This window comes from Amphiura filiformis, chromosome 15 (genome assembly GCF_039555335.1).
Source record: "Amphiura filiformis chromosome 15, Afil_fr2py, whole genome shotgun sequence".
Classification (NCBI taxonomy): domain Eukaryota; kingdom Metazoa; phylum Echinodermata; class Ophiuroidea; order Amphilepidida; family Amphiuridae; genus Amphiura; species Amphiura filiformis.
The window spans coordinates 55,265,739-55,290,169 of NC_092642.1; the positions used below are offsets into that span (position 1 = coordinate 55,265,739).

The 24,431-nt window shown below is 35.4% G+C and overlaps 1 pseudogene; it reads right to left on the reverse strand.

Moving 5' to 3' along the window:
* Window positions 1-355: 355 nt before the first annotated feature.
* LOC140171052 (cytosolic non-specific dipeptidase pseudogene) lies at window positions 356-1,898 on the reverse strand (annotated as a pseudogene).
* Between the last annotated feature and the right edge of the window lie 22,533 nt (window positions 1,899-24,431).

The window sequence follows — 24,431 nt, forward strand, 5'->3', positions numbered from 1 at the left end:
TTGCCCCCCCATCTCTTCTCTTCTGGGCTTCTCTTCTCTTCTGGGCTTCTCTTCTCTTCTGGGCTTCTCTTCTCTTCTGGGCTTCTCTTCTCTTCTGGGCTTCTCTTCTCTTCTGGGCTTCTCTCTCTCCCCTCCCCTCCCCACTCCTCCCCTCCCTCTCCTCTCCTCTTCTCTTCCGCTTCTCTTCCGGGTCTCTCCTCTCCCCCTCCATTCGCATTTGTAATATAAACTGAGGCATCAAAATTATAGGTGCAAAAATCTAAAACGGGGACAGCCTACCCTATGCTATGTATGCACAAGCTGTGAATATTTATCTATGAGGTCTACTTAATTAAATACATGTACAAATGGTTTCTTACTTGAGTTTGTTGGGTGAATTTCTACCTTGGTGAACGTTCTCTAGATATTTTACCACCAACGATTCCACGTTTTTGAAAGTTTGATTAGGTACGAGACGAATTGAGAATTTTCCTGTGACTTTACGTGGGATCACTGTTTTGGCTCCTGCTCCATCAAATGCTCCCTCGATGCCTGCGTTCAAAAATATCAAAGACTGGGTTAAAGGTGAAAAACGTTGACCAGTCGCGTACACCGGGGTTTACACCACCTGCTCCTGAAGGTCACCTGGATCATTTTGCATTGAGGGATATGATGCAATAAAATCCCTGTCTAGTGGGTGAATGTCACTAATCTGGCCTCATAAAAATAATGTTACTGGATTAAATGCCCTACATTTCCAGATGTGTTGCTTCCACTTCCACGGGCGATTGGTATTTCACCAAACGCAAGAAAAGGAGTCCTATCTGATTGGCTAGAAATTGATCGCTAGATTGCTCAGTGGTAAAGTACAAACTCAAAATGTATTCAATTCTATTGAAATCAATATTCTATTATTGACACAAATAAAGAAAGTTTACATATGCATTGTGTTATAGACTTGTGATTTAATATTCTATACAAGCACCTGGATCTTAGCTGAATGGGCTAAACGTGTTCATTTATATAATTGTAATTCTCACACAGTTAAATATATCACAATTTTGATGAATGATTTAAAAATCGTTACGGATAAAATGCAGTAAAATATATCCCCAGCAAACAGCAATCGCCGCTAATTAGTGTATTGCATTTCAAGTTAGTGTATTGCAAACAAAACCTGGGTTTTACCTGTCAACAGATCGAATTTTCTTGTAATAGCAACATCATATGGAGTACTGAGCATGCGCAAATCGTAATAATGTGTAGAATAGAAACTCTGTGGTATCTCACATGATAGTCATATCGTGTAAATGGTATGCTTAGCCTGAGTCGCTCGGCCTATCTCGAACAAAATCGCCATGAGTAGCTGTTGAAAAACGAGAGGATTCGCCGTACTATCATGGCAATTTTTGACACGAAGATATAGGGATGATGACGCTGTGTCCCGATTCTAGAAACCTACCATGAATTGAAAGTGACGGATGACGCCATCTATGCTGTAGTAATTTCTCTTTGGAATCATGGAGAAGTTTGTCAGTACCGATTTCCTTCTTGTACGTGTCCTGTCAAAATAAAAACAAAATAGGACACATCGTTTCTATTATCATAAGCCTACCAGTGGGAATTACAGATAATCAAAAATACAAAATGAGTGCTAATGAAATTGAAGATTGAAATAAAGATTATAATACATTAAATGAATTAAAATGGTTGTAAAGTAAATTAGTTATAGGGGAACATGTCGCGGTATAATTACAATCTCACCAAACTGAAATCGATGGGACCATAGAGTTTCTCTTCCTCTGGAGTAAGTTCAGCCACTGAGTCATATACACCAGGTACTTTGATGCGTCCATTCTCATCAGCAAGACTGCCTAGAAGAGCTATCAGATCTGCCATGCCTTCATGACTATATGAAAACAAAATGGTGCAGCCTTGGTAGGTATTTATTTAAATAACTCAATAACATTTGTTGAAGAAAGTAAACAAAATGGAAGTTACATATGATTAAATATAATTATGCAATTTTTTTTATCAAAAGGCAATGCTAAATGCATGATTTTTTGAATGGCCAAAATTAATACTACCTTTTTCAAAAAAGGAACGACAACAACAACAAGTAACAACGACAAACGATGCGAAAATAAACACCGTATCGAAAAGCAGAAGAAAATTTCAGTATAAGTGCGTGGAACCCCATGCACGAATGATTGGGCTTTCGTTGTATTTAACGCATGCATGGATTTATCGTTTGATTGAATTACCTAAATTAATCAACTTATTGAATTAGTTAAATTAATTAACAATTAATTAATTTCATTATTATTTAATTAATTTGTTTGTTTTTTCAAATACTCCCATGCATTCCACACGGCATAAGCTTTGATCAGCTGATAGATAGATGGTCGATACCCTAATTTAATATGCAGGGCTTTGCACCTGTGTTGCATACCGACAGTGTCGAACCACTACATGTATATTGGCAATTTAAAATGTGCCCATTGGGACGACTATTGCATCAACAAGTAACACACTTTCTATTTTTGAATAGCGAAGGGAATCAATTGTGTCGCGATATGTGATTGGCAGGAGACTGAAGATATTATGTGAAAACGGGGGAGACTGAAAGCAAAGCCATCAGATATTATTTCTTTTATCTCCAGATGTTGTCGGGGCTTTTAAAGTTAAATAAATTGCCAGAAACATAATAAAAAGACGGAAATAAACCACCTTTAAGCAGGCTGAGTTTGTGCGGAGGAGGGTTTTTGGCGAGGGTTTGTGGGTGGTGTTAGTCTTAAGCATACATGCATATCAATCATTTTAAATGTTGCTTATGTTAAATGTTGGTGGCCAGCACTTGAATGCAATGTTATATTAATCAAAAAGATATGTTGTTCTTCCTGTCCTTGAGTGTTTAGTATAATAGAATCTTGAAAAGAAAGTGAGCAATTGATAGACTTATGTTGTTTTACCTGGACTTGGTTAGCCTCTAAGAATAATAGTTCTAGCGTTAACTAATAGTATCTGATCAATTGCGGGCCGCGTCAAGTTTTAAGTAGGGATTTTCCAGTCAATTGGACATACACGAAGTTGATATACTAGAGTAATGATTAATTTGAGCACCGGATGCCAAACATAATTGAATGTTTATGATTAACGCTGAACATTATTTGCTGGTGAATGTGTTTATTGTCTTGGTAAATACAGAAGAAGGATATACGAGTAGCAGTGGACAGATTCATAATAATATACAATTTTGTTTTTCGCATTCAATTTTCATATTTATTCATATGGGTAAAGGAATTCCTTTAACGCCAACAAGAGATACATATTGATACAAACATACAAGAGTCAGGCAGACAAGCAGACAGAAATAGAGAAAGCAAGACGAGAGTAGCAATCAAGGGAGAACAGAAAAGAGGACGACACTTTAGTTACTGAGCTGAAATTTTGCAATTAAAAGAACGAACCCCGATAAGGAATACATGTTGAATTGATCAAGAAGTCTATATTTGACAAATAAGATCTTATTCTTGCGCATGAAATCTATCACCAAGTCAGTAAATAAGGAAGTAATGGCTTTCGCTTTCCTAGAATGGTCCTGTGGGTGCAGCAAATAAGAGAGAACAGAAAAGAGGTCGACACTTTTGTTACTGAGCTGAAATTTTATAATTAAAAGAACGAACATCGATAAGGAATACATGTTGAATTGATCAAGAAGTCTATATTTGACAAATAAGATCTTCTTCTTGTGCATGAAATCTATAACCAAGTCGGTAAATAAGGAAGTAAGGGCTTTCGCTTTCCTAGAATGGTCCTGTGGGTGCAGCAAAACAACAAAACAAAACAAAAAAATGTTTGCGCTATCCGCCTGTATTTCGGTGCGATTGTGCCATGTTACATAGCTATAGGTGTGTCGTTTGTTGTCAATTATTTCTATGACGCGCTAAATGAAATGATTTAACACTTCAACACCACAACAAATATTATGGAATGAAGGATCGCGCATCGTTGAGTCTATATTCAAAGCAATATAGTTATACACAATCCTACGGATAGGCCCAAAGTGTAATGAATTGTTTAAAAAAAAGTATTGTGACACATTTTGTTGAGAAACTACACCAGGCACAAAAAGAAACTCGTCAGTTATATTCACCCTTGCTGTTCAATAACTTGATAATGTTTGATTATTCTGAAATATAAATTTTGTTAATTGGACTTTGCTTTCTCATTTGACACCCTGTTCGTTAAAAACGAACAAGAATTGACCAAGATATCCGCCTCCAAAGCCTCAAACCCCAAAATCAAAAGTTGCATTTTCAACGATTTTCAATGGGAACGCATCGTTGTATTGCACACAAGCACCACGGGCCAATCAATTAAGTACACAGTGTAACAGGCACAATTGAATCGTTAAAATTGCAACTTTTCATTTTGGGGTTAGAGAGTTTGGAGGCTCATATCTTGGTCAATTCTTGCTCAATGTTCACGAACAGGCTGTCAAATGAGAAAGAAAAGTCCAATTAACAAAATGTATATTTCAGAATAATCCAAAATTATCAAGTTATTGAACAGCAAGGATGAATATAACTGACGAGTTTCTTTTTGTGCCTGGTGTATATGCAACCACTACATGTATATTGGCAATTTAAAATGTGCGCATTGGGACGACTATTGCATCAACAAGTAACACACTTTCTATTTTTGAATAGCGAAGGGAATCAATTGTGTCGCGATATGTGATTGACAGGAGACTAAAAGAGATATTATATGTAAACGGGGGAGAATGAAAGCAAAGCCATCAGATATTATTTCTTTTATCTCCAGATGTTGTCGGGGCTTTTAAAGTTAAATAAATTGCCAGAAACATTATAAAAAGACGGAAATAAACCACCTTTAAGCAGGCTGAGTTTGTGCGGAGGAGGGTTTTTGGCGAGGGTGTGTGGGTGGTGTTAGTCTTAAGCATACATGCATATCAATCATTTTAAATGTTGCTTATGTTAAATGTTGGTGGCCAGCACTTGAATGCAATGTTATATTAATCAAAAAGATATGTTGTTCTTCCTGTCCTTGAGTGTTTAGTATAAAAGAATCTTGAAAAGAAAGTGAGCAATTGATAGACTTATGTTGTTTTACCTGGACTTGGTTAGCCACTACGAATAATAATTCTAGCGTTAACTAATAGTATCTGATCAATTGCGGGCCGCGTCAAGATTTAAGTAGGGATTTTCCAGTCAATTGGACATACAAGAATACTTACGAGAGTAATAATTAATTTGAGCACCGGATGCCAAACATAATTGAATGTTTATGATTAACGCTGAACATTATTTGCTGGTGAAGGTATTGTGAACGGTACAAAAGAAGGTAGCAGTGGACATATTCATAACAATATGTGACGTGTCATGTCAAAAGGAGACACTTTTGGGCAGGATCGTAAATGGAGAAATAGCCAAAAATCTGCCCGGGGGTGATTTTTTCACAATTTGGGTTTGTTGCTTATATGTGATGTTATTAATGTTTAAAATATTGTCTGATAGTTTCAGACTGGAATATAACTTGCATCTTGGTTTTTATAAGACGTTTTTCAAGGTAATTCCTACTCTCAACATTGTCAATAATATTTTAAAGGCCAATATCTCAATTTGCAATTTTATAATACCATAACTTACGAACTCAATATCTTCGCTTATGAATGTCCTATTCCATTGGGGAAAACGGCGTTGTGGAGCAAAATATCTCTATATTTACGATATGTAAAACCCTCAATATAACCTGCCCAAAAGTGTCTCCTTTTGATATGACACGTCACATATACAATGACGTACAGACTATTTAACGTAGGGTGATGTTTGCTCATGGCTATCATTATTATTGCCTCAAATGTAATACATGTATTAGGTCAACAAGTGACCTATTGACCTTTTTCCCTCTATCCCACAATGGACTATTCCAGGGGGGTATGACGTAGTTCATCAACCTCATAGATCGTGTGCATCCGATGGTCTTTGCCAGGCCTTTGCAATTATTTTGTCTTAATATGGGCATACTGATTCCATATATGCGGATTATCGTAAAGGCCATCGATGTTACTAATTATGCAATTATTGAATACACGAGTGATGCAGTTACGGAGCGATGCAGAACATATGTGTAAGAGATATTTGTTTACGTCTTATTTTCATCTCCGAAAAAAAAGTGAAACGGACGCCGACAAAATATCACAGCATGTCCCGTCATTAGTTTTTCACAATTAGGTCTATAAAATGTATACAAAGTTAGGTTTCAATAGCAGGAAACGTTTTTTGGTGACGACACCATGTCATGTCCATAAGGCATAGAAATGTTGTTTTTTGCCCCCGAAAGGTATTAGTGATCGCGCGCCATTATCGTGATGATCGGGGATTCCTTTTTTGTGATGAAGGCACCAGCCGAAATGTAATGAACATAACTCTGTACTCCCCCGGGGAGATGATGTATTTTGCGACACTCATACCCTCCTGGAATAGTGCATGATGGGAAAGAGGGAAACAGATCTATAAAATGTGTCGCGCATGATAGTTTCATCGTCGTGTTGTTTTCAACATGTTGATTTCGTTCTTTCCGTGACGCGTGCCCATGCCTGATTTTTTTGCACTTGTTTGCACTGAGTGGCTGAAGAAATTTTTTAAATCTAACCACAATGCACTGCTTCAATATTTTGCCGTTTGTTTGGTAAACTAAATAGTATGAGTATGATGTGGTCTGAACACTTTCGTCAGCAAGGCCGTAACTGATATTGTAGATGTCACGGGCCGCCCGGCCGATGGCAATTTGACTCTCAGCCTACATCCGTATAGAAACAATATCCCATGCCCCCCTGAGAATCTAATGGTGTGTCCCTTACTTTTCTCTTTTGCCATTACGAAAATAGGGTTGTTGATTCCGTATTTAGCGTTATCATGTCACAAGGCAAAATAATGTCCTTTTTTAGAATTTCCAACTTTTCCCCAAATTTAAAGTGATCATTATCACGCATGAAAATTTCCTCTGTATTGAAATTATGCACCGTTCAGCCATTTGATTGATAATGATAATACAAGTATGTCTACCAATGACATCAGTACGATCTATGTTTATTCTGTAAAATCCCAAATTTGTAACGTTATTGGTGAATTGCATCAGATGAAAACCCCTTGCCTAGGTGATTTAATAACAGTACATACGGGAATTCTAAGATTTGATTATATAATAACTCAATCAATGCAAACATAATTTCGGGGCAGATGTATGAAAGTGCTTTACTGGGCTATTTATTTTGATTATAGCTACGTGCCTTCAAACAAAGATACTTGTGAACCAGTCATTTGTTTTGCGTGGCCAATGTGTTACTAATCTAAAATATATATAGAACAGAGATGATTTGGAGTACGTCAAAGTACGTTTCTTTTCCACAAAGGAATACACTGTTATGTCGACATGCTGAAGTTGGTTTTATGAAACAACAGGTCTGTCAAATTGTAAGTGGAATAGAACTAGTAATAAATTCCGTTTTGGAAATTTTCATCTTTTCAAGGATTTTTGTGCGCAAAGGATTATGCATGTCTACTGAACAGTTGTCTTCATGGGAGATAAATAATGTAAATTTGGATGATACATCGGTTGGTAGAGACTGATTAGCAACAAAAACAATTTTTGGAAGCTATCCTATATATTTTATATGTTAAAGCATTGTCCATTCACGTGTGTTTGTTGTGCATATTTGTGTGGAATTGCATGGTAGAGATAATTTCAGACCCAACTGAATCCTTGCTCAGTGGGTAATGGTGAGTGAGATGCTGAGATCAGTGTTTCTAGAAGATCTTCTACCAGAGTTGCCAGTTGGATTCACTGATTTCAGCAAAATGTTATACGCTGACTGGAGATAGTTCGATAAGATTATCATTATGTTTTTGTTTGTTTTTTTGGCCAAACGAAGAAAACGGCAGTGTTGATAAATCTGAAGTTCCATTACATTTCGATTTCAGTCTTATCATGCCATATTGTAATATTTGCTGAGGAGGACGCCCTCAAGATTGGTCAAAATTCAGATTTGTACATGATTGTAATGTATATATTTTAGTAAACTAACATATACCCTGCAAAAATCAAGGTTTTGGGGCTGTAGTTGTGACAAAATCTGAGATTTTGAATACAACGATTTATTGTGATTGCAATATTTGTCGAACGCGTACGCGATACCCACAAAACACTTACTCTACGTGCGGGAAGGTCATAACACAATTTCCTTGTACGGCTTGAAGTAATTTAATTGTGTATCGTATTATCTGTAATATAGTTAATGTAGTATTGAATTTATCACGGTAATTTTTTTTTGCATATTCTTGATCACAAAACAGGCTTTTTTTTTTGGTTTTTTGGTTAGGGTAAATGAGGGGGGTGGGTTTTGTATTGACATTTTGCGGTATATTTTGTTGTTGTTGTTATTTTGAAACTTTTTGTTGTTGTTAGGACAGGGGGTTCTTAATACAGGCCATCCGGCCTTCCGAGAACCTCATCATTCAATGTATGTGTTTAATTGTTGTGCTGTTATATTTTATATTTGAATGAAATAAAGATGAATGAATGAAACACATCAAAAGGACCAAAATCAATAACGATAGACAGAGTGACGCATATTGGCAACATTATGCGCATGTATTAAATGGCAATTTTCTTTGTTTTGCCTAATCTGTTCGGATCAAAATTAAAAATGGATTATGACGGTGACAAGTAACATTTTGTGGAAAAGAAATACAAATCTATTTTTATGGAAATGATACAACATGGCTTTAATACTGGAAGAAATAGCAGTTAATTGAGCTTTCTTTGGTTGGTTTACATTTTGGTCTCGTATTTGAAACCCGGATTTGAAATGCAAAAATCTGATTTTTCCAATTTTCCGACTTAGCGAATCCCTGATAATGCATATGTCTGTAATAGATACTTCATTTTTGAAAAGAAAAAAACTTTTTTGGTATTTGCCATGGTTTTACGTTAAACTCTTAAAATAGACCTCCTTCTATTGCAGCGATTATAACTTGAGTAGCTAATCCTCTTCGTTGATGAAAGTTGATTCAACAACTCTTCCTATACATTTGTACAGGAGCCAACCGTTTTTAATCCGTGATGAATCCACACTTTTACAGTAAGCGTATACGCGAACGCCAGCGCACATCCGAGTTACGCGTGAAATTCGTCATGTCTGGAATCTGTGTGCGTATCACGCTTAAAAGTTGAATTCAGTATTTTGGAAGTATTGGATAAAGATTGCCGTTTGATTCAGTTTTATTACTGATATCAACAGAAATCACCGATCTTTTTGTAAGGATGACTGTCAATGATTAACTGACATTCCTCATGAAATAATCATGTTTCACGGTTGTTCATCACCGATTAACAACTCGCGTCCGGCGCGTCTGCGTGGTTTACTTCGCTCGGGCAGCTAAAGCTGCCCTCGCGAAGTAAACCACGCAGACGACGCGGACGCAACGTTGTTAATCGGTGATGAACAACGGAGAAATATGATTGAATCCCTTAGTCTATCATGAGCGCATTGGGATGTCTATAGCATCAGCAAATATCGATTTTTCTATTTTTAAATATCAAATTTAATCAATTGTGTCTCAATGTCTTGATTGAAAAAACAAAAGACGAAAGAGCTGTTCATGCAAACGGGAGGGAATGAAAACGAGGACAATTCGCTTTATCTTGTTAAATTGAAATGAAATTACGTGAACAGGATATATATAGCAGATCGGAAATAAGCCACCTGGGGACATTGTTACATACAAGTTTTCTTGTTTAACAAAACAAGAACTTACTGGAGGTAATTGCAGTTGAATGAGTTTTCTTTGGTTGGTTTACATTTTGGTCTTGATAATCACCAGACAATCACTGATTGAATAAGACGCATGGGAATATACCCTCTAACAATAATCTCTGAAAATTAAAGATACACGTGGACGTGACATACTTTCTATACTGGTACTGTATTGTAGCAGTCAAGTTAGTTTAATCGTTAAGGCGTTCGACTATGGTGCGAGAAGTTGCGGGTTCGAATCCTGGCGGTGCCTCTCGTTGGAACTTACTGCTAATTGCCTCGTTGTAGCCCGTACGAAACCCGGGGAGCTGATCTTGGTTGCGATTGTTATTTGTGGAATGTCTAGGGTGTGCGCTCTTGTAGCAGCAAAGTCCCTGATTTGTCGTTAAATGGTTTATGAGATGATGTGGGCCGTAGTGGTCAGCGACAACCTGTAAAGTGTGCTGAAGCTTGTGGATCAACGTCTAGGCGTTGTGCCTGTGCGTAGCGCACTATAAATCACTACGCTTTTTTTTTAATATTACTTGTTACCGTATTTTATTCCTTTACATTCCCTCTCTTACAGAACATATCGTTCTTTCCAATATTTTGTCATCTACTTGAATACAACTTCATGCTCTTCCCCTCCTCTGACATTCCTTACATTTCTCATGGTGACCTTCTCTAACGACAGATCTCACTTCTGATTTCCACTTTCTACTACGTTTTCTCACTATTTCTTGAACTATTCTTCATCAGAATATCTCATTTATCACTATGCAGATGCAATAGATAGTAGGTTTTTAGCAATATGGTCACAACTTACCGCAAGCCGAGACGCCTTCATGTACTATTATATTTGACCCGCTTCAGTTCGCTCCCTAATTATAGAACTCTTTACGAATGAGGTAATCGATATTTGCATCTTTTAAAATACAGTAAGAAGAAGATAGTTTCGCGGTAAAAAAAAATCAAAAATATCAATGAGTGAGCGACAGAAAGAGTCTCAAATTTTGACACAAGTACGGCATTTAAGGATTTTTACAGGTTATATTAGTTCATTGGAAAACACTCTAGATAGTAACCAACCCAAAGAGCAAGCAGGGTTCAGAAGTGGCTATTCCACCATGGACCATATACATACCATCAATCAACTAAAGGAACAATTTCATGAGTATAATCAACCTCTCTGCATGGCCTTTATAGACTATGAAAAGGCATTTGATTCCGTGGAAACCCAGTCAGTGTTGGATGCATTACATCAACAAGGAGTAGAAAGTAAATATATAAACCTACTGAGAGATATATACACAAACTGCACAACCACAGTAACTCTTCACAAAGAAAGTGCAAAGATCAACATCAAAAAAGGAGTGAGACAGGGAGACACAATCTCGCCAAAGTTATTTACAGCATGTCTGGAAAGCATATTCCAATCACTTCAGTGGGATGAAAAAGGTGTTAATATCAATGGAGAGAAGTTCAACCATCTCAGATTTGCAGACGACATAATCATCATAACAGAAAGCCTGGAAGAAATTGAAACCATGTTCAGGGAGCTTGCTGAAGCTAGCAAGGAATGTGGCCTGAAGATGAACATGCAGAAAACAAAAATAATAATAGGACCCCTCGTCCAGCAAAGAATGGTCACTGTAAATGGTTGCAACATAGAAGAAGTCAATGAATATGTATACCTGGGACAGCAGTTCAGCTTGAAGGAAAAAGGACAAGAGCAGGAAATAAAGAGAAGAATCAAGCTCGGATGGAGGCAATACGGAAAGCTTAGCAACATCATGAGAGGAGAGATACCAATATGCCTGAAAAGGAAAGTGTTCAACCAATGTATAATTCCAACTATTACATATGGGGCTGATACATGGACTCTTACTACAAAAAATGAAAAGAAGCTACAAGCGGCACAGCACAACATGGAACGGAACATGTTAGGGATCACCTACAAAGACAGAAAGACAAACAAATGGGTTAGAGATCAAACAAAGACTCAAGACATCTTAGAAACAGCCAAACACAGGAAATGGAATTGGGCAGGGCATATCAGCAGAAGAACAGACAACAGATGGACTACAGCAATTACTGTATGGAGACCGATGGTGGGAAACAGAAACCGGGGAAGACAGTGCAAGAGATGGAGAGACGAGATAGATCAGTACTGGGGAACAGTAAATTGGTTCAACAAGGCAAGAGATAGAGCTACCTGGCGGAGACATGCTGAGGCTTTCGTCCAGCAGTGGACCGATAATGGCTGATGATGATGATTAGTTCATTAAAGTGCAATACAATCATCTAATTTTAGAAATGTTGGATGATTATGATGTACCTGAACATTGTCAATTTATTGAAAACGAACTGTTTCTTTATCGTAAAGAACATGAAAGAAGAACATAAGAGTAGAGGTGAAAAGGTCAAAACAATGAAGTATTAATAGAGCGTTTAAACTAGGGTGAAGTTTGTTTAATCACTCACACATTATTGTCGTAAACCATGTGAATTTTACTAAAGATGTGTGATAATAATAGTCAACAAAACAGAGCATAATGTGGTGTGATCAAGCAAAATCAGTCTAAAGTCGGACTTATTCAATTTTCAGTTTTTTATACGATTGTAAACAGTATTTTACAGAAAATTCCATTGAAAAACCAGGTTTATCAAATCGAAAAACTAAGTTTATCGATTCAATTGTCATAGGTTTGATAATCCTGGTTTATCAGCCGAAAAACCAAGTTTATCAAAAACACTCTGACAATCAAATTGGTTTTTTGATATGAAAAACCTGTTCTTCGATCGAAAAACCAGGTTTTTGGATTGAAACACCAGGTTTATTGACGAAAAACCAGGTTTTTCTGTTCTGTTGTGCAATATACTTGCCATAAGTATATTGTCATATTGTCATATCTTATAAACGAACATCTATTACCATTTTATTGAGTTCTATATTTGATTTTAGTCTTCTCTAAATTGGACTTCTGTGTTAAATTATAAATTTTGGGCAAATTAACGTCTTATTTTTTATGGTTCTCAATTTTTTTGAAGTAAATAAATGTCTTTAGATGTCAAGTTGAACTTGATTAACCTCCCTGCCGCAGCTCGTTACGTATTCGTGTCATGATTGCAATTATTGCAGGAATCTGAATAATTATGATTGAACATAATCTTACGTACCTTAAGGGGTGGGGTATGAACGTTTGGACGTAAGAGCACATCAGACATATCGAATTGCATTCTGAATACGAAGAATGTGCTTCAGATATCAAATAATTTTGATTTTTTGAAATTCGCAATGTAATACACATTTTATGGCAAATCATTTAAAATTTATATTTTTGATATTTAACAGTACTCAAAGTAAACTTTATAAATCTAATGATATGTACTTAAAGTGTATGTAGGTGGGATGAAAAGCCGACGATCAATTGAAAATTTTGACCTTTCGCATTGAAGATATGGATTTTTTTCCCAAAACACCAATAAAAATTAGGTCTTTTGGGGGGAAAATCCATATCTTCAATATGAAAGATCAAAATTTTCAATTGATCGTCGGCTTTTCCTCCCAGCTACATACACTTTACGAATATATCATTAAATTTATAAAATTTACTTCGAGGACTGTTATATATCAAAAATGTGAAAAATATCAACTTTTAATAATTTGTCATAAAATTTGTATTATACCGTGAATTTCATAAAATGAAAATTATTTGATATCAGAAAGACATTCTTCGTATTCAGAATGCAATTCGATATGTCTGATGTGCTCTCATGTCCCACAAAAAATACTGTCGAAACGCCCAAAACACTCATTCCAGATCCCATAATAGAAAGCATTACTTGAGAGGGTCACGACCTGAGTGAACGATATGAATTTTTACCTTTTTGCTGTTACATCATAAATCCAATGGAGTACCTGTTAAATTATGTCAATAAGAAAAACCCTGTCATTTACACTAGACTCTCATCAGATAATAGCATCTTTAAATGACTTGTTCCCATGGCTGCCGTATTCTATCAGTGTTCCACAACCTTCGGTACATGTAGCCATATCCATATTTAGGCATGTCTTGCATTCTGTCAGATTTAATCAAAATTTAGTGTTAAGTCTTAAGGGATCTAGAATGAGCGTTTATTGCGTTTCGACAGTATTTTTTGTGGGACATGAGAGCACCTCAGACCTATCGAATTGCATTCTGAATACGAAGCATGTCTTTCTGATATCAAATAATTTTCATTTTTTGAAAATCACAATATAATACAAATTTTATGACAAATTATAAAAATTGATATTTTTCAAATTTTTGATATATAACAGTCCTCGAAGTAAATTATATAAATCTAATGATATATTCTTAAAGTGTATGTAGCTGGGAGGAAAAGCCGACGGTTAATTGAAAATTTTGACCTTTCATATTAAAGATATGGATTTTTTTCCCAAAAAGACCTAATTTTTTTTTGTGTTTTGGGAAAAAAATCCATATCTCCAATACGAAAGGTCAAAATTTATAAATCATCAGATTTGTAAAGTTTACTTTGAGTACTGTTAAATATCAAAATATCAATTTTAATGATTTGCCATAAAATGTGTATTACATTGCGAATTTCAAAAATCAAAATTATTTGATATCAGAAGGACATTCTTCGTATTCAGAATGCAATTCGATATGTCTGATGTGCTCTAATGTCCCAAAATAAATACTGTCCAAACGTTCATACCCCACCCCTTAAGATCAATAACATATTCATAACATTTGTCCTCTCCATGATGTTCTATATTTGTAATGCACAAAGTGATGTAAAGTGGCAGGGCAGCTATCAAAACGAAGAACTATTTCTACTAAAGTCTTGAATGCCCTGACTACAATCCTCAATTTATTGGATATCTAATACCAAGCACAGTGATCCAAAGTCAATATGATATACTACGAAATTGAGCATTATGTATCATTGTGCTTTCAATTCCAATTTAACTCTCTTCACGCGGGTGTCGACTGCAGACGACATGTTTCAAAAATATTTTAGAAATTCAAAAATTTTAGAAATGTAAATTTTCATGACCATATTTGGAATCAGCATGAAAAATGCATTAAAATGAGTACAAACAAGCCTGGTATTGGTTCAGTAGTTCTTAAGATAGCTCTTGATATTTTGAGAAAATATTTCAAAACTTCAACTTTTTTCGTTGAAGCGCATGGCTAGCACGCAGAGCATTAAGGTTCGGATTTTGATATCATTTGAATTTTTGCTGTAGTTAATTAGCAAAGAGCATTTAGAATGCGATTAATGAGAGATAGAGTACATTTTTGTCCCTTGGGATAGAACATACATTTTCATTTGTTAAAAGCTAACTGATCGTTTCCATTATAATTGGAGTGTGTAACATTTAATATTAGATCAAGTAATACTAATGGTAACAACATTCAGCATGCATATAATCAGCTCGTATGCGAGACCTTGTAAAACTGCATTAATCCATATGGCGTGTTGGATGACCTAGCGGTGTTTGCACTCAAATATTGAGACAAATAAAACTGACACACAAGAGGCATCATATGGTTAAAATTATAAGGCTTGATATAAAGAGCTTCATTTCCATCCAATGAGCATGATTTTTTTGCAGCAAAGGGAATCTGTTTTAATCAACTGCTGTACTCAAATGAAGCACGAATTCGACGTAAATTAAGTTTATTGACCTACGTTAATGCAAGTTTAAAAATAGCTAGCAATAAAAGCTTTTGTTTGCAAATAAGACAATTGAACACCATAGTTGTACATCATGAAATTAACTGACAGTCTGTTGCAGGTACATCATTTGGCATTTGGCATTTAACACCCTGATAATGCGTATTAAATGCCAACTTTCTACGATATCGTTATGGAAGCAAAATTAAAGGTTTTGAAAACTTGAATCAAAATTATAATGAACGGTCTATCTAAAATGTTATTAATAAATACTAATAAAATACTAATACAAGGATTGTGTCATGGGAGAAAATTTTAATAATAATTCTAGCGTTAACTAAGAGTATTCTGCCACCTTTAAAAGTTTTAAATAGAGATTTCCAGTCAATTGGACTTAAATACATTGATATGCCGTATACGAGCGTACCATACATACAGGGTGTCCCTGAAAGAGCTATATCGTCGGAAACTTAACTGTATTTTGACTATTTACCATACCGGTCTTGAAATATAAGAATTTTACGAAACTCCCTCATTTTGATTAAAGAGTTTAACTTCAACGCTACACTATTTTTCGCTCACCTGGAACGTTTTCACTAGTTCGACTAGCGTCTTCAGCAGATGGTGATGCTGTGATGATATCATTTTGGTTTAATAAGTCGTATCAAAGCCCCCGCGCGCGATAGTAAAATCGCCCATTTTTACGCGTTATTCCCGCTGGATTGAGTAAATTTCAGTTTTTTCCATGCTGTGTTATTTTTTTCCCAATCCACCTTACAATCTCACGTCTGACATCGTCAGACGTCAATATAGCCCAAGCGTACATCTCAATAAAAAAATTCTTCATCTTGACCACAGTGCTGCAACCTCCTTATATGAAAAGGTGGTCTATTCTTGCCAATTTTAACGTAAACAAAATTAATGAATGAATTAATTAATTAATTAAAACCGCATTAGGTTTTTAACTTGGGAAGGGATTTGAAACGAACTATTAAGATTAAAAATTAGGATGGCCTGTAATGTCTGTTGTCATTGGTAGATATTGACTCCGTGGAAAAGCTTGAAAATGGAGGAGTTTCGTAAAATTCTCTTATTTCAAAAACAGAGCGGTCAATTGTCAAAATTCAAAATGTATGTGATAGCTGATATGTTCCGCAACATCATCAGTTACTTAGTTACTAAAATCAGTTCCCGACGATACAGTTCTTTCAGGGACACCCTGTACTATATAAATGTATAATTGATTGATCTACCGAATGGAAACAATATTGAATGATGGATGCTTATAATTTACACTGAACATCAATCTATAGTTAATTTGCTAAAAATAAAATGGTTTCTTATCGTTAAGAACATTTAATAACTTTGGATAAAGGAGTAGAAGTTGAAGAGGTCATGAAGAGTAGTGAGTTAGCGGAAGTTTAAGTTTGTGTTTGGAATTGTCAAGCTTTCGTCCGGAGTAGCTCTGACATCTTCAGAACAAAGTACCTAAGAATGAGACACTGCCTTCTGATGGCTCTGAAAAGAGCCGTTCACAAAGGGACTGTCCCTTATTAACAAATAATGATTATTATAATTGCAGAGTTTATAAACAAAATAAATAAAACCACATCAGTAAGATCGCCTGATTTCTATAATTATTAACATATTTAATAGCTTTCAGAGGTACCTACTCAAATCCACGTACCAAGAACATTTAATAACTTTGGATAAAGGAGTAGAAGTTGAAGAGGTCATGAAGAGTAGTGAGTTAGCGGAAGTTTAAGTTTGTGTTTGGAATTGTCAAGCTTTCGTCCGGAGTAGCTCTGACATCTTCAGAACAAAGTGCCTAAGAATGAGACACTGCCTTCTGATGGCTCTGAAAAGAGGCGTTCACAAAGGAATGTCCCTTATTAACAAATAATGATTATTATAATTGGAGAGTTTATAAACAAAATAAATAAAACCACATCAGTAAGATCGCCTGATTTCTATAAGTATTAACATATTTAATAGCTTTCAGAGGTACCTACTCAAATCCACATACCATTACATACTATTCATTATAGCCCTTTAAGTGTAGATCACTTCTAGGTAAATATTGCGTAGGGGTGGCAAAGGGCAAAAGGTAGATTTTGCTTATACCTTGGGATGTTGAAGTATTTTGGTACCATGCTATAAAGCAACACACTTACCCACTTATAATTCCAATTAAGACTCAGCTGCCAAGAGTATTGCTTCTCATTTGGACCTTTGTAGTCAACCTGAGACCAAAACCTGATTCAAAATCGCTATATATAGTAATAAATTCAGTATGACTCAAAGATCATTCATTAAGTCAACTTTATAGTCTAAACATATTCAGGAAGCGATGAAGATAAGATGAAGAGGTACTCAAAGCTAAACAGGATAAAAATGCACTTAATGAATCAAGTGTGTCACTCAAGTTTATCAAGTTCATGGGAAAGTGGTTCACATGATCACATCTTATGAATTTCCTGTACGCAATATTACAACCAGTATAAATTTCACTTTGATTTAACAAGCAAACCATAATAACATTTTGTTTTAAACTCAGAACTGGGGCTTTTTTTCTGTTCACTATATATAAAGCGCTTATACTAATTCTTACAATTTCACACTTGAAATGATGTAATGGAATAAGGGTTAAAATATCGACATTGCCTTTAAAGGTGGGTAACCTGATTGACAATCTCATCCCCCACTTTACCTCATCAAAATGCTGATTTTGGTATGAGATGAAAGATCATATTTTTTTCATAAACATATTGAAATTTTGCGTTCCAAATCGGTATATTTAGAAATCATCAAAAAACTGCCGAATTAGTCTCAAATATATGGTATACCATATTTGAGACGAATTAGGCAGTTTTTTTATGATATCTTCGGAAATACACTGAGTTGGAACTTTTAATTTCAATATGTTTATGAGAAAAATAGGGCCTTTCACTTGAAATCAATATATTACATGATCATGATGATTATCATTAATAAAAACACCGTAGACTACCAATATCACGCTGTATAAATGTTGGTAATTCCATTAGGAATTAGTCACATTTACAAAAAACATTTACATGTTCTTTTTGCATGAGTGCTGGAAAGGGATGACAATTTATATTATACGTAAGTTTTAAAGAATTTGATTTCCAAATATATCAGATCACCTTCCTTTAAGACTTGAATGCCTCAAGACAAGATATTTTGATATTGTGTAGCTTCCCACAGCCAGGTTCTGGTGATTTATCGCAAGCACATGCCGTCATAGCCCTCAATATTTCAAGAGCTTGTTTCCACAACCACATGTTTCTCATTTACCTGTGTGTTACAATCACAATAACTTTGACAAGTTTGACATTAGCAACACTCAGTTGTACCATCAACAAGCCATTATTTACCACAACAATGCTGCTTAATAATATGCAGACTATTGTTTTCATTTGGGAACCAAAGGTCTCACACAGTATTGTTACTGTGCATCCATCAAATTACTATACCTATAGCATCACAACCGATTGCAATATCGCACAGGTAAATCAGAAACATGTGTTTGTGGACTTAACATGGTTTGGAACCAAGCACTTCATTTGTTACTTTTTACTCGCTTTAAAAAAAGCTTAATGATCTTAATCTCAGTCAGTGTCTTGAAGACACTGTTTTAGATGTCTTGGTGTATATTATGCATCCAGTAGAGCAAACATAAATTTGTAAATAAATCAAAAACGGGAAATAAAATTCTTGTATTTTTTTCTTTATTTTTGCATTTTCTCCAGAGTCCTGTCATTTAGGAGTAAAAAAAAGGTTGCTATTTATCTTTTTTAAATACAAAAATTTGGGTTACAGTTGAACACTTTGTTCAAACTCTACAATCCTTACATATCAAAAATTAGTGTAACATACCGGAAGTACAATGTTTACATGTTCATTAAGGGAATTCTAACACCAAACACATCTTTTTTCTTACTTTTACACCAAAATGGCGAAAACACTAAATTTGATTGGACTTTTGTCATAAATTGATCGGTGAAGCCTAATCGATTTGTCGTAAGAGGATTACTTTGTACTCATTTAGCTATTCATCGCCAAAAGCTGTAACACAGTTAGTACACAAGACGCCAAATCAGCGCTTAAAGCGCTCCACAGACTCCGAGTATTGTACGTACAATATTGTATGCAACATATCTACGTTATTTAATCTATTGCCATTCTATTTCCAGTAATGTTTAAGTTCTAACGAATGTTTGATGACGAAAAATCGATAATATGTTACATGTAATATCTAGTAGAAATATATTATCGATTTTACGTCATCAAACATTCGTTAGAACTTAAACATTACTGGAAATTGAATGGCAATAGATTAAACAACGTATATATGTTGCATACAATATAGTACGTACAATAAAAAGTCTGAATACTGCTTTATACACGTATTTTAAAGTCCTTGCGTCTGTAAAGTGCTTTGGTTTCAGTTTTCTGATATGGGGCGCTATATAAAAATCACTGTATATAAGTAATTGATTTTAAGCGTCACATCTTTTCTATGGTGTGCTGAGGATTGTATACGGGTCACTCCATATGAAATCAAGGAGGTCCCCCACCTGACCCCCTCAGATTTGCTTTATATTTTAGTCATATGTTGTACCTGTACAAATATTAAAAACCTGCAAATTTGAGGTCCGTACCTCTTACAGATTTTCTGTGGCAGCCATTTAAAGTTGGAGTAGGGGGGCCTAAATTTAGACCCAAAAGTTGCCCTTAAAATAAATTTCATCTTTGGGAGTCTGTGCCTTCTTTATAAAAGGAGAGAAAGGTCTGAATTCTTGTATACACACTAACTGCATGCCCAATTTGTCAACAAGTAAAAAAAAAATATTTTCTGTAATTGCGCATTGTGTCACGGGGTCATTAAATATGCAAGAAAAATTGTAATGTTTTGTAAACTGTCACGTTTAGCCCCCTAAATTCACATTATTTGTCAGTTTAATTATTTTTTGTTGTCACTGATGTTATATATAGGATAAATACAATGCATATCCAAAAAATTGAGGTCACGACTCATTTACATTTCGAACAGCGCCCTCACAAAGATGAAATTTATTGCAAATTCAACATTTTCAGGGGGCCCAAAGTCGATGTGGTCCACCTTCAAAATTTATAAAACATCATTTTTATATGACTACTAGTCTTAAATTACAACTTTGCTAAGTCCCAGCAATTGTCTAGGTTGACTTCATATAAAACGACAAGCCCAAAGTTGACCATTTTCTTATGAATGCATGTACTGCAAATGTGCCGAATTCGGAAGGCTTAAAAGTCAAACTGGCCACAATATTGAAAATAAATGACTAGATGCGTAGTTATTGGCCCTATTTACTTTTATTTCCATTTTATTTTTAATGTACAGATTTTCTATGGCAGCTATTTAAGGTTGCAGTAGGGGATCTAAATTTGGACCCAAAAGTTGCCCTTTGAATAAATTTCATCTTTGGGACCCTGTACCTTCCTAATAAAAAGATGAGAGAGGTCTGAAACCTTGTATACACACTAATTGCATGCCCAATTTGTCAAAAAGTAAAAATCAAATAATAGAGAGCTTGCGAAATGACGTTACGTTAACTTTAACTTTAACTTCTAGAGGATTATAGAGGATTATGTATTCAAACCCATCTTGGTTTTGAATACATAATCCTCTATAATCCTCTAGAAGTTAAAGCAAAGTTAACGTAACGTCATTTCGCAAGTTTATGTCTATAATTGCGCATCGTGTCACGGGGTCATTAAATATGCTAAAAAAAATGTAATGTTTTGTATACTGGCAAGTTTAGCCCCCTAAATTCGCATTTTTGTCAGATTAATTGTTTTTGTTGTCACTGATGCTATAAATAGGTTAAATACAATGCATATCCAAGAAATTGAGCTCACAATTCATTTACATTTCGAACAGCGCCCTCACGAAGATGAAATTTATTGCAAATTTAACATTTTAAAGGGGCCCAAAGTCTATGTGGTCCACCTTTAAAATTTATAAAACATCACTTTTATCTGACTACTAGTCTTAAATTACAACTTTGCTCAATCCCAGTAATTTTATAGGTTGACTTCATATTAAACGACAAGCCCAAAGTTGACCATTTTCTTATGATTGCATGTACTGCAAATGTGCCGAATTCGGAAGGCTTCAAAGTCAAAATGGCCACAATATTGAAAATAAATGGATAGATGCGTAGTTATTGGCCCTATTTACTTTTATTTCCACTTTATTTTTAAACCTTCCAAATTCGGCACATTTGCAGTACATGCAATCATAAGAAAATGGTCAACTTTGGGCTTGTCGTTTTATATGAATTCAACCTAGACAATTACTGGGACTTAGCAAAGTTGTAATTTAAGACTAGTAGTCATATAAAAATGATGTTTTATAAATTTTGAAGGTGGACCACATCGACTTTGGGCCCCTGAAAATGTTGAATTTGCAATAAATTTCATCTTTGTGAGGGCGCTGTTCGAAATGTAAATGAGTTGTGACCTCAATTTTTTGGATATGCATTGTATTTATCCTATATATAACATCAGTGACAACAAACAATAATTAAACTGACAAATAATGTTAATTTAGAGGGCCTAAACTTGCCAGTTTACAAAACATTACATTTTTTCTTGCATATTTAATGACCCCGTGACACAACGCGCAATTACAGAATTTTTTTTTTTTTTTACTTTTTGACAAATTGGGCATGCAGTTAGTGTGTATACAAGAATTCAGACCTTTCTCTCTTTTTATAAAGAAGGCACAGACTCCCAAAGATGAAATTTATTTAAAGGGCAACTTCTGGATATACATTTAGGCCCCCCTACTCCAACTTTAAATGGCTGCCACAGAAAATCCGTAAGAGCTACGGACCTCAAATTTGCAGGTTTTTAATATTTTTACAGGTACAACATATGACTAAAATATAAAGCAAATCTGAGGGGGTCAGGTGGGGGACCTCCTTGATTTCATATGGAATAACCCATACATCAAAGTCTTAGACTGGAAGCTATGCTTAATTGATTAGATCCAGTGCATATTACCCCGAATGCATGTTAATAAAAAAGAACGGCATAAATAAATAAAATTACATGTTGACAAATTTGCCAGGTATTTTAAGTGGAATTTGAAAACATCCCTAAGCAATTATGGCAATAATGTGAACAGGCAAAATAAAACCCACTTAGATAAAACACTTTGATAGACTTGTGTAGAATACTATTACTAAGATGATGTTTTCTGAAAAGTACTGAGACCCTTTCTATATTCACCATTGAAAGTGTGGAATTTGTAATTATAGAGAATCTTTTAGGGTTAGACTTTATTGCGATTTAGCTGATAAAAACAGAATCTACTGTCGTCTAAGAAACAGGGACATCAGTTTATTTGAAATTCCCTATACCGTGATACATTGCGAGCAAAGAATTTTCTAATATAAAGAAGACAATTTCACCATTTTCACATCAAATGTAACTATTTAAATGTTGCTGTGTTATTATTAATAATCGATCAAGGGGAAGGGACAGATATATACCACAAAATTTCGGAAACAATGAATTTTGAAAGGGTTCATGTTCTCTCTCCTTACCCTGCCCTTAATATTAATATCGCATCACCATTTTTTTTATCTTTATTTATCTCCACATTGTCACCGCGGTATAAGTACGTACCAGACAGCGAAGTCCTCTTTTGGGCTATGCACTATCGCGATCATCTATGAGGTCGTGGGTTCGAGTCTGAAAAGGACCAAGTAAAGATAAAAGCTTTACTACGTATTACGCAGGTTACTTTGCTGAATGTTTTTACGGATGTAGGTTGAGAGTTAAAGTACCATCGGCTGGGCGGTCCGTGACATCGACAATATCAGTTACGGCCTTGCTGACGAAAGTTATCAGACCACACCATACCCTACGACAAGTTTACCAAACAAACGGACACAATATTGAAGCAGTGCATTGTGGTGAGTTTAAATTCTTTCTCTTCAGCCACTCAGTACAAACAAGTGCAAAAACAACATGCATGGGCAAACGTCACGGAAAGAACGAAATCAATCTGTTGAAAACAACACGACGATGAAAACAACTATTATGTGCGACACATTTTATAGGTCACTTAGGTTTAGGTATAGGTTTTATTATTAAACAGATGCATCGCAGCCAAAGGCTGAATTGAGTACCGTTTTACAAAAACACAATATAAATAAAAATATACATAAATACAAGATTATACAAAAACAGACCAATTAGATGAGACATATCAAAATGTGAGCAATCAAAAAAAAAAAAAAAACTTTGGATGGAGTCTGAGGAGAATGAAGAGGATGGAAGCCAGAGGCGAGACAACCTACTTATTGAGAAGATGGATATAGTAGGGTACCGGGCTGTTGGCGAATCTTTCAGTGCGCATTGTCAGCCTGGAAAACTCATCATCATTCCTGAGACTCCTACCATGGACCTCCTTCCTTCTACGAGGGAGAAGCCCTCTAGTGCGTTCACATGATGGAAGCGACTGAGCAAAAGTAAGGCAGTGACTTTCCCTCCTAGTGGAAAGGGGGTCCAAGTTGCAAGTACTGAGAGCATGTTTGTTGACCTAATACATATATTACATTTGAGATAATGGTTAAATAATGATAGCCATTAGCAAACATCGCCCTACGTTAATCTATACGTCATTTATATTGTTTATATGAATCTGTCCACTGCTACTCGTATGTCCTTCTACTGTATTCTTCACGGCTACAAGTACATTCATCAGCAAATAATGTTCAGCGTTAATCATATACATTCAATTATGTTTGACATCCGGTGCTCAAATTAATTATTACTTTCGTATGTCAACTTCTTGTATGTCCAATTGACTGGACAATCCCTACTTAAAACTTGACGCGGCCCGCAATTGATCAGATACTAT